Below are 16,218 nucleotides of genomic sequence, written 5' to 3'. Positions count from 1 at the left end.
GCACCAACTATGCTCTTTGGTCCCACATGGTTGAGATGTACATCTCTGGCAAAGATAAGTTGGGATACATCAATGGAAATTTCCACCAAGCTCCACAAACCGACCCATCCTTTCGAAAGTGGCGCACAAACAACGCAATTAACAAGGGATGACTGATCAATTCTATGGAGCCATCACTGCTTAGCAACTTTATTTGATTCCTGACCGCGAATCAAGTGTGAGATTCTATTGCTACTACCTAATTTGATGGAAGTGATACTTCTTAAGTATAGACCTCCAGTGGCATATGACACGCCTAAAACAAGCCTGTGGTTCTCTTGAAAAATATTTTACTGACCTCCACGTATTATGTCGTGAAATTGATATCCATCGTCCAAACTCCATGGAATGCATTGCTGATATTCAACACTACAACGACATGCTTCAAGAATACCGAGTATATGTCTTCTTGGACTACATCGATGATCGGCTTGATAAGGTTTGAAGTGATGTACTACAAATGCGCCCATTTCCCACAATTGAATAGGCGCATGCTCATGTTCGTCGAGAAGCTGTCCGGAAAACTGTTATGACCACCGATGGTCAGACTGACACTCAGGTATGTCCGCATCGTGAGCCTTATCTGATGCAACCAAGTGTTCCCATTATGGTAATCTGAAACATACCTGTGACACCTGCTTCAAACTACATGGGTATCCCAATTGGTGGAATGACTGATGTGATGGAGGACCGGATAAGGTTGCGATGGCCATAGCAGAACTGAGTCTCTTTCTCTCTCCCCTCACGTCGAGACCTCTAAAGGAGATTTACCCATCACCAATCCAAGTAAATATGGTACTGCTCTCTGTAGTTCTTTTCAAGATGTGGATGACAGTGCCTGGCTACTTGACTCTGGAGCAACTAACCACATGACCTTTGACGTCGCTGATTTCACACAAATTTCCTCTCCACGATGCACTAGCATTGTAAATGCCAACGGGGTTTTCTCTCTGGTCACAAGGGCTGGCACAGTGAAGCTATCACCCACTTTATCATTGTCCCATACTTTGCTTGTTCCATGTTCCCTCTCTTTCCCATTAGTTGCTATATGTTAGTCAAGTTACCACAACCCTAAATTGTGTTGTACTCATGTATCCTACCTTTTGTCTGATTCAGGATATTCTTACCAAGGATATCATTAGGCGTGGTACTGAAAGAGGGGGGCTATATTATGTGGAGGATTTCAGTTTGGGTCGTGCACATCACATGCATCCTTCGATTGACAAACAAAAGCGAAAACTTTGGCTTTGGCATCGTCAGTTAGGACATATGTCTTTTGGTTATATGAAACATGTATTTCCTACTTTGTTTTCCAATAGGTCAAAATTGGAGTTCAAATGTGACACTTGCATTCTACCTAAGAGTCATAGAACTACATACCCTTTGTGTATGAATAAAATTGATGTTCATTTTCCTTTAATTCACTCTGATGTTTGGGGTCTTTCAACAGTTTCAACTATGTCTGGTTTCCATTGGTTTATGATATTTGTTGATAATTATACTCGCATGACTTGGCTTCATTTTTAAAACATAAAGAGGAAGTACTAAGTGTATTTTAGTCTTTTCATACAATGGTCCAAACCCAATTCTCAACGTAGATTCAGATTCTTCGCTCCAATAATGATGGTGAATATGTTAACCACCAGTTCTGCGCTTATTTCCACCATCATGGTCTTATTCATGAGACCTCATGCCCACAAAATCCTCAGAAAAATGGTGTGGTCTAGATAAAAAACCAACATATCCTTGAAACGGCTCGGGCTCTAACACTTGGAGCTCATGTACCTAACAAGCATTGAGTTGATGTTGTTGCCATGGTCGTGCATTTCCTCAATCGGATGCCCTCCAATGCTTTGAATTTAAAGAATCCACTTCAGACTCTATCAACTTATGTTTCCTCACCTAAAATGTTCCTGATTCCTCCTCGAATTTTTGGATGTGTCACATTTGTCCACCTTCATAAGAACCAGCGCATAAAGCTTGATCCTTGTGCCATAAGATGTCTTTTCTTGGGGTATGAAGTGCATCAAAAAGGGTACCAGTGTTATCATCCGATCACCTAACGCACATATGTGACTATGGATGTCACTTTTCTAGAATTTGAATCCTTCTTCTTTTCTTCATTACCCAATTCTCCTCTTCAAGGGGAGATTAGTGATAAACAGCTGAATTTGTTAAGATTCAATTAGCCGATACTTTCTGACCCTAAAATCATAGTCAATAAGGAGCCAAATTCAGACCTAGGTGTGTCTTCAAAAGATGATACATGTTCCAAAGTAGTATCTACACCACCTGAAGCTGAAATAGAACCCTCTCATGACTCAGTACATGAAGACCCATCTCCTGAGAATATCCTTGAGGTAACCTCTCCTACTATACCTCTAAACTCTGATGATATAGATATCCCTGTTGGCTGTAATCTACCTTTCAGGCATAATCATGGCAAACCACCAAACAAATATTCTCTGGATATTGGAGAACGAAGTTCAAAGTATCCAATTGCCAACTATGTGTCCATAATAAGGCTTTCCAATCCACTTCAGACATTCATACATGAACTTTCCTCATGTCGTGTTTCCACCGACATTCATGAAGCTCTAACAGATTCTAAGTGAACTTAAGCTGTGAAATAAGAAATTGAGGCACTATTGAAAAATGAAACGTGGACTTTTGTTCCTTTACCCCAAAGGAAAAACGACGGTGGGGTGTAAATGGGTGTTCTCCATCAAACACAAAGTAGGTGTGTAAAGAAACTTACTACATAATAAATCACATATAATATAGTCAACCCAAACCCATGGGTAACGGGGACACACCTGTCATACTTAACAGAAACCTAAGCAGTAGTAAAATAAATTACATTCACCAAACCATATAGTGCATAATACCAGAGTTAACTACAATCCACAAAAATACTGTGTTTGTGTACAATCCCCAAAACATCCAAAAATATATCTAGGATCCCACAACAAAAATCTCCTGATCCTAATTCAAAACTTACCCTCCTAGCAGGTTAGCACAACTAACTCAATTGCAGCCTCGATCCGCTGGTCTTTCTGGGTTTCCTGAAAATTATTTAAGCTAAGGTGAGACACCTCTCAGTAAGGGAAAATAAACTAAATACAATTGTGTGGCAACATGAATATTTAATGCTATAGTAGGTATACAGTACATTTCACATACTAGAAAACATTGATCATAACATAGTTGAGTAAATATATAATTTCATAATTCTCATAAATCATACTGTTCATGAATTGTCTGATATAACTAATAATACTGAAATTTACTGAATATGTATAACTAGCTGATATCATGTATTACCTCCCAAGACGGGTTGTGCAGTCCGAAGGCAGGACCTGACAATGGCTAGCCAACCACTGTCAAGTCAAAAATGTTTGTAAGTACGATGAGTCCGCCACACCCTGGTCCGGATTCCCAGGTGGACGTCTACAACTCTACACTGAAAGCCACATCGACTATCCATCTCCCACCCCCTCTACTTGCAGGGGCGGTTAGCACAAGTCTGAACTGTAATAATCTGAACTGTATAGTTATAGTACTGTGCTCCTGAAACTAAACTGAACTATCATCTAGGTTCTGATAACATATAATACATGATAATATACTATTTAACGTAAATAGATTGATAGCATTTTCTGTAATAACATAAATAAATGCGACCTTGTGCCGATTACTATCATATCTGTAGCCTTGCGCCGAAATCATTCATAAACACGGTCTTGCGCTGAAATCATATATAATACACGACCTTGTGTCGGCTATCAATCACGGACTTGCGCCGAACATTTCATACATATTGATCTGAATAAATATATTATTTATCATATATTCTAAAATCATAATGTACTGTATTATTTCATAATTCCTAAAAATCACTGATATATACTTTATCTGTAAAATTACCATAACATGATATAATTTGCATAAAATAATATTCATGCCACACAATGCTAAATAAAACCATACATTCTACTCTGAAATCATATTTCCTAACAATTTATATTAAAAACATGCATTCCAGTGTGACAACAGTACTTTCCTAAATATGCATTTACTCAAAAATACTTAGATATAATACATGCTTTTTGATCATAAATCTGCTAATAATTTAATAATAATTTTCATGGAAAATTATTTCTTTAGTTTATTCTCTTACTTGACAACCGAAAAAGCCCTTATGAAATTCTAATCCTGCACCCGCAGGATTCCCCGTTCAACACCCTGAAAACAACATCTCTCATAACTAAACTTTAGTATTTTTCCATGTACAATATTTTCTACAACTATAAAAAAACCAAATTCTTAATAAAAAGTCTTACCTTGAATTTAGGATGAATTCCAAGGTAGCCCCACCGACGATCCACTCCAGTAGATTTGTAGAGAACTTCCCTAAGAGTGTCATGGTGGCTTCAGATTGTCAAACCAGCGAGAATCTGGCCTGAAATCTTAGAGATAACGGAGGAGGGACGAATTGAAGAGAGAGAGAGAGAGAGGGATTTACGCGTGAGTTTCGGCTAAAAAAAGAAGTTTAGGCCTATTTATACACTAGCCTTCATCGACGAGCCACGTCACTTCGTCAACGAGGTCAAGAAGGAAATTCGTCAATGGATGCTTACTCCTCGTCGACGAAATTCAGAACTGTGATACATCCTCTTGGTATCTTCTCGTCGACGAGATACGTCCCTGTCAACGAGCCCCTTCTGTGTTCTCGTCAACGAATCCCCTGTGTTCGTCGACAAGACCCTGTATAATTTCCTTCTTTAATTCCTTTTCCCTCTCCTCCTCCTATTATTAAATTACGATAATTATTAGGGTCTCTACATTCTCCCCTCCTAATAAAATTTCTTCCTCGAAATTTACTATTCATATGATTCATCATTCCTTTAAAAATAAATAGTCTACTTATTTTATTACTTACCCTCACTTATGGCGGAGGAATACCTTGGTTACAATCCAAGTTCTTGGAGATTACATATATAAAATAAAATTCCCCCAAAACTAAAATATTATTTACTAACTAAGTTACAACAAGTACCTGCAAAAGAAACATTGCATAACTATCTATACTTTACCCGGTTATAATTAAACTTCTTGGAATAATTGCGGGTATTTTCATCTTATCTGTTCCTCGAGCTCCCAAGAAGCCTCTTCTACTACATGATTTCTCCACAAAACATTTACCAGAGGCATCTTCATATTACGCAATTCATGTTCTCTTCTATTCAGAATTTGTACTAGTATCTCCTCATAAACTAGTGAATCACTAAGTTCTAGTTCACCATAACTGATTACATGAGAACGGTCTGGGACGCATTTTCTCAACATGGAAACATGAAATACGTCGTGTATCCTGGACAATACAGGTGGTAAAGCTAACCTGTAGGCAACCGGCCCCACTTTCTCTAGAATCTCAAATGGACCGATGAACCTAGGGCTAAGTTTTCCTTTCCTTCCAAATATCATAACCCCTTTTAACGGAGTTATTTTTAAAAATACATGGTCACCAATATCAAATTCCAATTTCCTGCGGCGATTATCGGCGTAACTCTTATGTCGGTTCTGAGCTGCATTGATTCTATCTCTAATGAGCCAAACCTTATCGTATGCTTGCTGCACTAACTCTGGTCCCACAACTCGCCGCTCACCCATCTCATCCCAATATAAAGGAGAACGACATCTCCTATTGTACAGTGCCTCAAACGATGTCATACCAATGCTAGCCTGATAATTGTTATTATACACAAACTCTAACAGCGGGATGAACTAAGTCCAACTACCCCCAAAGTCTAGCACACATGCTCGAAACATATCTTCTAATATCTGTATCGTCCTCTCAATCTGCCTATGTGACTAGGGATGGAATGTCATGCTAAAAGATAACTGAGGCCCTAAAGCTTCTTACAAACTTCTCCAAAAACGTGACGTGAAATGCGGGTCTCGATCTGACACTATAGATACAGGCACTCCTTGAGAACGGACTATCTCCTGAATATAAATCTCCGCCAAACAGTTAAGGGAATAGCTAATCTTGATCGATAGGATATGGGCGGTCTTTGTCAACCGTTCTACAATCACCCAAATTGCATTTTGGTCATGCAATGCCGATGGCAGCCCTGAAACAAAATCCATGGATATATGATCCCACTTCCACTTTTGAATAAATAACGGCTGCAACTGACATGTTGTCCTCTGATGCTCAACTTTTACCTGCTGGCACATCAAACACTATGCTACATATTCAGCGATCTCTTTCTTCATACCGCTCCACCAATAAAATTCTCGTAAATCCCTATACATTTTCGTACTACCAGGATAAACTGTGTATAAAGATCTATGAGCCTCCTCTAGGATGGTCTTCTTGATATTAGCATCAGCAAGAACACACAATCTAGAATGGAATCGCAGGGCTCCATCATCTGCAAAGCAAAATTCCTCTCCCTGTCTAGTCTGTACTTTGACCATCACCTCTTCTAATTCTGGATCGTCTTTTGGAGCAACTTTAATCCTTTCCTGTATAGTAGGTTGCACCACTGAACTAGTAATACATGCTTGAGGGTGACTTTCAACTAATTTTATGCCGAGTCTCTCCAGATCCATTATGATCGGATACTGAATCTCCATAGCTGCCAACGCTGATCCCATAGACTTCGTGCTTAGTGCATCAACTACCACGTTTGCTTTTCCTGGGTGGTAACTGATAGTGCAATCGAAATCTTTAATTAGCTCCAACCACCTTCTCTGTCTCATATTCAATTCCTTCTAAGTGAAGAAGTACTTTAAACTCTTATGGTAGGAGAAAATTTCACATCGCTCGCCATACAGGTAATGCCTCCAAATTTTCAATGCATGTATTACTGCAGCCAATTCAAGATCATGGGTAGGGTAGTTCTTCTCATACTCTTTCAACTGCCTAGAAGCATACGCTACTACTCTGTCATGCTGCATCAATACACAACCAAGTCCCTTCAAGGAAGCATCACTGTAGATAACATAACCTTCACCCCCTGATGGGATGACCAGTACTGGTACTGTGACTAGACTTTGCTTCAATTCTTAAAAACTCTGCTCACAGCTGTCGTCCCATTCAAATCTGACATTCTTCCTAATCAATCGTGTCAAAGGCCTTGATAACGTTGAGAATCCCTCGACGAAATGACGGTAATAATTAGCTAAACTCAAGAAACTTCTGATCTCCTGGATGTTCCTCGATCTAGCTCGATTCACTACCGCATCAATTTTACTGAGATCCACAAAAATTTTGTCCCCTGAGATAATGTGCCCCAAAAACCCAACTTTCTCGAGCCAGAACTCACATTTACTGAATTTGGCATACAACTTCTTTTCCCTGTGTATCTGTAAAACTTGCCTTAAACGTATCTCATGCTCCTCATAGCTCCTTAAATAGACCAATATATCATCCATAAAAATGACAACAAACTGGTCTAAATATGGATGGAATATCCTATTCATCAAATTTATAAATACTATAGGAGCATTCGTCAGACCAAACGGCATAACAAGAAACTCGTAATGCCCATACCTAGTCCTAAAGGTTGTCTTCGATACATCTTCTGCCCTTACCTTTACTTGAATGTAGCCTAATCTGAGATCAATCTTAGAAAACACTCGTGTACCTTGGAGCTGGTCAAATAGATCATCTATACGGGGTATAGGAGGATACTTGTTCTTGATTGTCATTTTGTTAATTTTCCTATAATCTATACACTTCCTCATGGACCCGTATTTCTTCTTCACAAATAATACTAGAGCTCCCCATAGAGAACCCTCATCAAGCAAATACTGCAACTAATTCTTTAATTCTGTCAACTCTGTTGGCGCCATTCGGTAAGGTACTTTAGAGATCGACATTGTACCTGGAAGTAGATCAATAAGAAAATCTACCACACGATCAGGTGGCAAACCTGGTAATTCATCTGGAAAAACATCTGTAAATTCTTTCACTACTAGCGTACTAGCGAGTTTCAATTCATTCCTTAATCTTTCTTTCACAAAGGCTACAAATCCCTGACAACTACTCAGGAGCAGTCTCCTCACCTAAACAGCTGAAACCATCTGAGGTAGAGATTGCACTCGTGACCCTATAAATCTGAATTCTGATCTTCCTGCGGGTCTGAATATCACTTCGCTCGAATGGCAATGTATACTGGCAAAGTTAGATGCTAGCCAATTCATGCCGAATATGACATCAAACTCATGCATGTCCAGCACTATCAAATCAGCAGATAAAATTCTCCCCTGAATACCAACTGGACAGCCACGAAGCACCTTACTACACCTAACTCGGTTGGTGCAGTCACTATCAGTTCAACGTCTAATAATTGTGTTTCTGCCCCACATAATTTAATACACCCCATAGACACAAACTAGTGTGTGGCCCCTAAGTCAAATAATGCAATAAATTTAAATAAAAACATATTAACCATACCTGTCACCACATCGCCGGCTGTCTTAGCATCACCCGGCGTCAAAGCAAAAACCCTGGCTGGAGCCATATTCCTCTACTGACCTCTACATGGCGTCTGATAGCCTCCTTGAGTAGGTATAGGAGCGGAAGCAGCACCAATCTGAGCCTAACAATCTCTCATCACATGCCCTGGCTCCCCACACCAGTAGCAAATACCTCGCCCGACGCGACACTCCCCTGGGTGCCTCTTCCCACAAGTCGACCAAGCTGGAAGTGGCTGCATACCTTGAAAACCACGATTCTCTGTCTCCTACCTCTAGTCTCTGTAGTAGCCACCTCTCTTCCACGAACCACGACTAGACCCAGGCTAGGAACCAGACGGCATGGATCTCTTCCTCTGTCTCTGCTCCTTAACCTCCAACTGCTCTCTAATTTATGCTATAGTGGCCCTATCTTCCAACTCAGTAAAATCCTACAACTCCAGTATTAACACCTGCTTATATATTTCTCTCCTAAAACCTCTTTCAAACTATCGTACCTTTTTAGTCTCATCTAGAATAATGTATAGGGCAAAGCAAGATAGTTCAATAAACCTCATTGCGTACTGCTGCACTGTGATACCCCATGGATGAATGACTTAAAAGGATTAGATATTACTACCCATATCAACAAGGTGCACCTTTCTTTTCGGGAGCTTTCCCATAAGAACTCCATAGTTAAGCATGCTTGGCTTGGAGCAATCTTGGGATGGGTGACCACCTTGGAAGTTTTCTCAGGAAGTGTGTGAGTGAGGACAAAACACACTGAAAAGGAAACATGTTGGTTTGTGGGGCCAATCATTAGTCTAATAAAGCCCGTCCCCTATTATCTGGTCCAGGTGGAGGAAGAGAGACGTAGTGCTCCCTGGAAGACCCAGGTTAGGGCGTTACAGCTTGGTATTAGAGCGAACCAGGTTACTAGATCTTGTAGACTTAGTTAGGCTTAGTTATGAGTACATACCAGAGTATAGGATGTGGATATGGGTAGAGTTGGTTGAGGGTTGTTTGGTTTCTAGACCGGGATTTATCGACGGTATTCCGTGTTTTTCCTAGGATGATGATTCCAGTAAAAGTAAGGCAGATCATTGATGACTTTCGTGTCGGTGTGATAGGACAAACCTAGACCTGGCAGGGAGTAGTTAACACGATTAGTATAGATCATTGTGTTAACTGTATGTGTTGTAGGGATACTGATAGATTCTTATTGTGCTGTAGAATGAAGCCCAAGGATAATAACCTAGGAAGTGGCTCTAAGGAGACTGCGAGTGATGAGTATCCTTCTGTGCCTCGAGGTTTGACGAGGTAGGTATTATAGGAGATCAGACAAAGTGTGAGGAGACGCGAGCGCTCTCCTACTACTGCGGGGTGCACCATTGAGAGGTTCACACGCATGCATCCTCCGACATTCTCTAGAGGACCTGACCCAATGACAGCAAAAGACTGGATGGAGAAGACTGAGAGGATTTTAGGAGTTTTGCACTGCACGGATAGGCAGCGAGTCCTCTATACTACTTTCTAGCTGTCTGGGGAGGCGGGTCGATGGTGGACTGCGATAAGTCTTCTAGAGAAGCAGAGAGCCGATTTAGAGGAGATGACGTGGAGCCAATTCAAGGAAGTGTTCTTCGATAGATACTTTTCGTCTTCTGTACGTGATGTGAAGGCAGATGAGTTTTCTATGCTAACTCAGGGGAGTTTGACGGTGCAAGGGTATGCAGCTCAATACATAGAGCTGTCCTGCTTTGCACCATGTATGATCTCGAGTGATTATGAAAAGACTCGGAGGTTCGAGAAGGGTTTGAGGAAGGATATCCACATATTGGTGGGTATGCTTCAGATCCGTGAGTTCTCGGTATTGGTTGATAAAGCCACAGTGATTGAGACTGGTATCTGAGAGGACAAGGCGAATCAAGAATCGAGGAAGAGGATTATACCATCTAGTTCTTAGATAGGATCTCGTCAGGATCGTCGAAGAAAAGGAACAAGAGCTCGGGCTACCATCAAAATACCGTGTGACAGGATTCTCAGATGAGCCAGACTAGTGGTCGTTGTATCAGATGCCACAGGCGGCACGAGGGTGAGTGTCTGTTATTTGAAAGTAATTGCTACAACTGTGGCCAACCAGGTCACATGGCTCGTGATTTTTAAGCACCGAGGCGAGATGTGCCTACATTCAGTGGGAACAGAGGGAGCAATTAAATACCTCGGGGGACCGTTCAGGCGGATACAGCTCAAGCTAGAGTATACTCTCTTACTCCAGTGGACGCTGAGCATGCAGGTAACATAGTGACAGGTACCTTGTTATTGCTTTTGAATAAAGCTTTTGTTTTGTTTGATTCGGGTGCAACCCATTCATTTGTATTTGTGAATTTTGTGGGACGGTGTGGGTTTGAGACCCGAGACATGAATGAGGCGTTATTTGTTACTACGCCATCTGGGAGTGTATCTTTCTATAGGAATATGTTGGTAGACTGCCCAATGAAAATTCAGGAGAAGCTGCTACCAGTGAATCTTATGGTATACAACATATCGGGGTTTGATATCATTCTGGGGATGGATTGATTATTCTCCAGTTATGCTGTAATCGACTGTCGTAGGATGGTGGTAGTTTTCAAACCTCCTGGGGAGTATGAGTACGAAATTAGTGGGATCGTGTGTGCATTCAATGCCACAGATTCTATCGAAACTACAGGCGAGGAGGCTACTCTTGGATGGATGTCAGGGGTACCTAGCTTGTATGAAGGAATCACCGCGGGATGAGTTGAGACTCGAGGACATTCAGGTAGTCAGCGAGTTCCCGAATGTGTTTCCAGATGATCTACCTGGTTTACCTCTAGATCGTGAGGTAGAGTTTGCGATAGAGTTGCTACCCGATAAGGCACCAATCTCTAAAGCTCTGTATCGGATGGCTCCAGCGAAACTTTAGGAGTTGAAGGAGCAGTTACAGGAATTACTGGACAGGGGATTCATTCGACCTAGTGTTTCACCCTGGGGAGCTCCAGTACTGTTTATGAAGAAGAAGGACGGGTCGATGCGTATATGCATTGATTACCGTGAGATTAACAAGGTAACTGTGAAGAATCGCTATTCTTTACCTCGTATAAATGATCTTTTTGACCAGTTGCAGGGAACACGGGTCTTTTCAAAGATCAAATTGCGGTTAGGGTATCATCAGGTGAGGATTAGAGTAGAGGATGTAGCGAAGACTGCTTTCCAGACCAGATATGGCCATTATGAGTTCTTAGTCATGCCACTTGGGTTGACGAATGCACCGGCGGTATTCATGGATCTGATGAACAGGGTTTTCCATGAGTACCTGAATCGGTTCGTGGTGGTGTTCATTGATGACATTATGGTATACTTGAGGAGTTCGGAAGAGCATGAGGAGCATTTGAGGTTAGTATTACAGATTCTACAGGAGAAGAAGTTTTATGCTAAGCTGAAGAAGTGTGAATTCTAGTTGAGTCAGATTGCGTTCTTAGGCCATGTGGATACTGGGGATGGTATATCAGTTGATCCTAGCAAGATTGAGGTTGTGATCGACTGGGTAAGGCTAAAGAATGTGCAGGAGGTTCGGAGTTTTCTGGGACTGGCAGGTTACTATCGTCGATTCGTAGAGGGCTTCTCTAAACTGTCTGGACCTCTGACACGATTGACTAGGAAAGGAGTTCAGTTTGAGTGGACTAGTGATTGCGAGCAGTGCTTTTGAAGCACCAACTGGTTACCGCTCCAGTATTAACCATTCCTTCGGGGGATGGTGGGTTTGTGATTTATAGCGACGCATCTTTGAAAGGTCTGGGATGTGTGCTTATGTAGCAGGGTAAGGTAGTAGCTTATGCGTCTCGACAACTGAAGGAATATGAGCAGAATTACCCTACGCATGATCTGGAATTGGCTACTATTGTATATGCACTAAAGATCTGGAAACACTATCTGTACGGGGTGCAGTGTGAGATCTTTACTAATCATAAGAGCCTTAGATATTTCTTCACGCAAAACGAGTTGGATATGAGGCAGAGGCGGTGGCTAGAGTTGATCAAGGACTACAATTGAACGATCAGTTATCACTCAGGGAAGGCTCATGTGGTAGCTGATGCGTTGAGTTGGAAGTCATGGCCTACGACTGTATCTATGATTGTAACTCAGTATCACATCAGATGAGATTTGGAAAGCTCAGGTATACAGTTGGTGGTTGGTGATCATCAGGCTTATCTTACTGGTTTGGTGGTCCAACCGACCTTGTTTGAGGGTATAAAGGCCGCACAGGCTAGTGATACAGAGTTGGCAAAGGTTATGGAAAAGGTACAGCAGGAACTGGCTATAGAGTTTAACATCTTTGAGGGAGGTGTGTTAAGGTTTGGGACCAGACTATGTGTTCCGAACGATGATGAGATCAGGAGGACGATTCTAGAGGAGGCACATCGTTCTATATATACAGTACATCCTGGTAGTACGAAGATGTATCGAGACTTGCGCGAGACCTTCTGATGGTTTGGTATGAAGAGGCAGATTGCTCAGTTCGTGGAGTAGCATCTAACATGTCAACAGGTGAAAGCTGAACATCAGAGGCCGGCAGGGCCATTACAGCCTTTGTCTATTTCGGTGTGGAAATGGGAGCATATTTCCCTGGATTTTTTGACCGAATTGCCACCAATGCTTCAGGGGCAGAATGCTATCTGGGTGATCGTAGATAGATTGACGAAATCTGCCCATTTCATATCGATGAAAGTTGGCTATCCTTTAAGTAGGCTAGCAGATTTGTACATGCATGAGATTGTGAGAATGCACGAAGTATCGGTGTCCATAGTATCAGATCGGGATCTGAGGTTTACTTCTTGATTCTGGATGAGCTTGCAGGAGGCATTGGGGATGAAGCTTACTTTCAGTACAGCGTTCCACCCCCACACTGATAGACATTCGGAAAGGACGATACAGATATTGGAAGATATGTTGCGAGCGTGTGTGTTAGACTTTGGTGGTAGCTGGATACGGTTTATGCCACTTGTAGAGTTCGCTTATAACAACAGCTTCCAATCTAGTATCGGGATGGCACTGTTTGAGGCTTTGTATGGACGGAGGTGTCGATCTCCTTTATGTTGGGATGAGGTTGGTGAACGTCAAGTGTTAGGACCTGAACTTGTGCAACAGGCGTCGGAGAAGGTGGGTTTGATCCGGGAGAGGATTAGATCATCTCAGAGTCGGCAGAAGATTTATGCAGATGTTCGCCACTGTTAGTTAGAGTTCGAAGTGGGAGCTAAGGTATTTCTACATATCGCTCCGATGAAAGGGGTGATGAGATTTAGGAGGAAGGGCAAGTTGAGCCCGAGGTATATCGGACCATTCGAGGTACTTGAGCGAGTGGGTCTGGTAGCCTACAGAGTTGCATTACCTCCAGCACATTCAAGGGTCCACGATGTGTTTCACGTATCCATGTTGAGGAGGTACGTGTTGGATCCTTCACATGTTATTAGTTATTATGAGTTGGATATCGGGGATACTTTAGCGTATGAGGAGATACCTGTTCAGGTTCTGGATCGTAAAGTTCAGAAGCTTCGTACCAAAGAGATACCGTTAGTGAAGGTATTATGGCGAAACCACGAGGTTGAGGAGGCTTCTTGGGAACTGGAAACAAAAATACGCCAGAAGTATCCACAGTTGTTATAAGCACTGGTACATGATCCTACTATGGGTTTGGATAGGTAGTTAGTCGTCGAGAGTGTGTATATTGTGAACTCCTGAGACCGTTGTATATGTAACCACGGTATTCCTTCGCCATAAGTGAGGGTATGTATGTGTATATGTATGATGGGACTGCGTTGTAGTTGTCGCCAATTTCTTGTTGATAGTTCATATGTGACTATTCCGGATATGACTTTGTGAATAAGAGATGACAAATTTCGAGGACGAAATTTTTGTAAGGAGGGGAGATTATTGTAAGAACCCGAATCGTGATAAATGGGTTAAATATTTAAGGAGAGGGACAAATTGGGAATTTGGCATATTTCGGCGACGAAGCCAGATTTCGTCGACAAGGCCTAAGTTCTTCTCGTCGACGAATTCAAAGATTCGTCGACGAGGAGAAGCCGAGGGGTCTCGGAAAAATCGAAGATCCCAGATTCGTCAACGAGGCCACCAATTTGTCAACGAAATCAGTGAAAGATTCGTCGACGAAGGCACCATTTCGTCGACGAATTGGGCTGGGTCAAAGGGTTATAAATAGGATTTTCCTTTACTTCCTCACTAAGAAAACTCAATTCTATCTCTCTCTCTAAACCTCTCCCTACTCTCTCTCTCTCTCTCTCTAGATTTCTTCATCGATCGTTGATTGAATCAGAAATCTGAAGTTACCACGAGGATCGTGGAAGGATTCTCTACAATTTCTATGGATTGAAATCTCGTTTCAGAGATTTTCAGGTTTTGGCGAAAAATCGAGGTAAGGCTCAATTTTCATTTCTGATCTGGTAGTTTTGTAGGTAACTGTCTTGTGAACATATTCTGTATTGTGATTTGTAGGTTTTGGAACTCGATTCGCTATTTAGGGGCCTTGGAGTTCGAGATTTGTTATTCAGGGAAAAGTTAAGGGGAACTATGTTTATATTGGTTATTTTTGAAATCAAACTCGGTGGAACTGTAGTCCACAGTCCCATGTGTGTTTTGGCTACTCATTTGGGGGATCTAATGAGGAAAACTATGGGTTTTTCACTATTACAGTTTTGGGAAAAAGGAGGCAACGGGCTGCATCCCTGGTTTTGGTTGAAAACCGAGTATATGTTGATTTATACTGTGATATTGGGATGGTCATGTCTTGACTTGTTTAAACTATATTTTTTTGAAAAACCATGATTTAGATTACCAAATGGGTGTGGTTTGTTTGGTTATATGAGCATGCATGTGTGTATGCTATGTTGAAGTGCTAGTAGGAACTGGGTTCCAAAATGATTCCAGGTACTGAGAGTGTCCGGCCTTATATCCGAGGGCGTGTGTTTATCGCCTGCCACGTAGGCAAGAGTGTCCAGCTCTATATCCGAGGGCGTGAGCCTATACCGGCAGATCAGGCCGAAGGGTGTGGATCCACCAGCTAGCGTCGGTACGATGCCATGGGAGTCCAGGACTAGCCATGTGTCGATGGCGCCGTGCTTCGCGGGTTAGTCGGGCCAACGTCGGATGTCGCAGACCTGCTTCAAGCCAAAGGGTGTTACGACACCAGGTTTCTAATCATGTGTGTGTGTGCGTGTATGCACTGTGTGAATTAGTACTGGATTGCATTCAACTGCGCGTATGTTGCATCACGATAACACTCAAATGTCACACATTGATATAACCTGTGTTCTTCCTTACTTAGAGGTGTCTCACCCCTGCTGTACGTACATTTTTACAGGTCCTTCGAGTAACTGGAACTAGCATCCTGGTGTAGGGAGCGTAGTGGCCAGTGTACTGCGTTTAGCACTTGGGTAAGTGCTAGGACTGTATTTTTGTTGGGTTGCCGTTTTGAGTTGTATTTGGGCACCCGTTTGTACGTTTTGATAGAGTCATGTTCTGCTCTTGTATAGACTCTGGTATGGTACTACATATGTGTGTATATAGATAACTTTTTTCCGCTAAGTATATAATTGTGGTTGGATGTGTTTAGGGTGCGTGGGAACCCTATGGGGTCGGACCCTCATCCATTGTACTGTATCTTTGGATGTTTTATCA

This window comes from Malania oleifera, chromosome 8, assembly GCF_029873635.1.
Source record: "Malania oleifera isolate guangnan ecotype guangnan chromosome 8, ASM2987363v1, whole genome shotgun sequence".
In the NCBI taxonomy this organism is placed as follows: Eukaryota; Viridiplantae; Streptophyta; class Magnoliopsida; order Santalales; family Ximeniaceae; genus Malania; species Malania oleifera.
Note: the sequence above shows the minus strand (reverse complement) of the source record.